This window comes from Castor canadensis, chromosome 14 (genome assembly GCF_047511655.1).
Source record: "Castor canadensis chromosome 14, mCasCan1.hap1v2, whole genome shotgun sequence".
In the NCBI taxonomy this organism is placed as follows: domain Eukaryota; kingdom Metazoa; phylum Chordata; class Mammalia; order Rodentia; family Castoridae; genus Castor; species Castor canadensis.
Window position 1 is genome coordinate 11,912,683 of NC_133399.1, and position 2,957 is coordinate 11,915,639.

Genomic DNA, 2,957 nt, shown 5'->3' on the forward strand with positions numbered 1-2,957 from the left:
AGGGAGTGAACTCAACTATGATATATTGTAAAAACTTTTGTAAATGTCACAACATACTCCCACCACACCAATTATAGAAAAAAGTCTCTAGTATTTAAATCTTTGAATAAGTCGGTGCACATCTATGGTCACCAACAATTATTGTTTTCATCTGCTTTCAACCTATAATTGCACATATTGGTATCTATGTCAGTCCTGGAATCAATCTGCCAGGGATATCCAGAGAAGACTGAACTTCGATTTTCATTTGCTAAGTCTGGATGTGGCAGGAGGCATTCTGCATAGGTTGAGGTGAATTTAGGCTTTTAAATTTTGCTTTTTCCAATAGATTGTTCTGTGACCAACAGTTTGCATTAAGGGTCCTCCATGGTTATTTTTGCTGCTTTGTGTTAAAATACAGAGAACAAGTGTTAGTCACATGACAAATCCAGGCTGCCACACTGGACATAAGAGGACAAAGCAAGAGATCAATCTTTCCCTTCCAAAGACACCCTAGATTAACCAAGTCAACTGAAGCCAAATATTTTAGAAAATCCAGACAAAATTGTCAGAACCTCTGAGCTGACACATGAGTACAGCTGAAGAAATGAACACTCTAGCTGAGAACAATTTATAATATGGCCCCTTTATAATAGAGGCATTTTACTGAAGCATTTACTTTTAGGGATGCTTGTTATGTAGCAATAGCTAGTCCTTACATTAACCAAAGAAAATAGAGTTGAGGGCCATTATAATAATCAATTTTTGTATATTTTGGCATGTGCTGTGCTATTTAAAGGCAACATGCACATTTAAGCTGTTATTCAGGTTTATTTGATATATTTATGACTACATGAAAATTACTTTCTAGGTAAAAGATTACAGATGTTTATGTAGGATTGTGTCTGTCTCCAAATCTCTTGACAGGCCAGGGTTTTACGGTCTTTTGCAAGTCATTCTTTGAACATGAACAATTAATTGAATAGTGATCATAAAGAATATATTAAATGAGTGATACTGGTATCATTCATTCATTTCCTCTCTACTGATTATGGTAAAGTGAAGAGTGGGGAGGGTACTTCATTTAGAACAATGTAATGATTGATACTTCTAGGAAACAGTGGACTCTTCCAAACAGAAATAGAAAAAAAAACCTCAATTAATAACATTAAATGTGTCAGTCAATGTTCAATAATCAATGATGAACTCATTCTTGTTGCACAGGGATACCTTTCTTCCACACTTCAATAGCTATACTTACATGTTTACTTTACCTAGTAATACATTGTATCCTGTAGACAATAATCTCACTATATTTCTTCTCTCATTCTAAGACCAAATTAATTAATCTATCAATTCAAATTTTTCTTTCTATTTGGACTTCACTGGTAGAAAAGTATTTGATAATCTCTTTTGCCAGTGATTGTGTAGGTACTTGGGACAAACAAGGTGAATACAATAATGAAATTCTGATGACTGGGAGTGAAAGTGAATGACAAGTTATAAAACACACTGTACTGTTATAATGTATGTTATTAAGAGGAGTAGTTAAAATTGTGGTAAGTGAAGGAATGATGGAGCCACCAGTCCAAAACTGTAGGGTCTGAATTTCCTCTAGTCTAAAAGTATTTAAATGGTCTTAGCTGCCAAGGGTGGCTTTTTTTCTACAGGTGAACCACAACACAGGACTGTGGGTAGTAACAACACAAGGAAAATTACTTGGAATGATCTGTTATCATTGTAAAAGAAATTAACCTTAAGAAAACCATATTGTATTATGATGTAATGGGAATTCACTATGTTTTGAATCCATAAATGAAAAATACTATGAAAAAGTATCAAATTGATTATGAGAACACACTGGTTAGAAGTCATAGAGAGAGAGCAGAAATCCTATAAGGTGAATTATGTAGTTTACAGAGAAGTTGAAATCAAAGAAAAACAAACTCCAGAAAAGAACTGGAACCAAAATATTTTAATTTCCTCCTCTGAGACATCATGCCCTATGATCAATACACTTTTCAAGACACACACAATGATAATTTTTACAGTTGCTTTCTCAAAAAGCATTCTAAGATCCATCTTGATGTCCTTATTCCTGAGACTGTAGGTGAAGGGGTCTGGCATGGGGGTGACCATGCTGTACATTAAGGAGGCTGTGGTACTTGAGTATGAGCCTTCTGTTGCAGCATAATTGAGTTACACTTCCAGGAATATATAATAAAACAAGGAGACTACTAAGAGGTGAAATGCACAGATGAAAAATGCTTTCTACTTCCCTCGAGCTGATGAGATTCAACAAATAGAAGAAAGTATCATGGAAGAAGAGTAAAGGATGCTGGCAAGGGAATCACCACCCAGCAGCCCAGCTGGCAAATTCATCACCAGGTTATTAAGAAAAGTGTCAGAACAGGCAAGGTGAACCAACTGACTAAGTTCACAGAAAATATGTGGGATTTCCACATTGGTACAGCAACACCATGAAGTTTTGTAACAAGGAAATTAGGGCACTTGTGGTCTAGGACATCAGCAGCAGCAGTACACAGAGCTGTGAAGTCATGAAAACCATTTAGTGCAAGTGGTGACAGATCACCACAAAGTAGTCATAAACCATCATAACTAGGGGGAAGTTGTCCAACCCCACAAATAATGCAAAAAAAAATCTGTATGATGCAGCTTTCATAAGTTATGGCCTTGCTCTGTGTCTGGATGATGACTAGCATCTTTTGGATGGTTGTGTTAAACAGATGTCACAAAGGAAAGGTTGGAGAGGAAGAAGTACATGGGGGTGTGCAGGTGTGCATTTGAAATCATGGCTAAGATGATGAACAGGTTCCCAAGAATTGTTCCCATGTATATGGAGAAGAAGAGCCCATACAGGAGGTGCTTCAGTTTTGGTTGTTCTGATAATCCCAGAAGAAAGAATTCTAAAATCCATGTATGATTTTTTGGCTTCATGTGCTGTCAGTGACTATAGG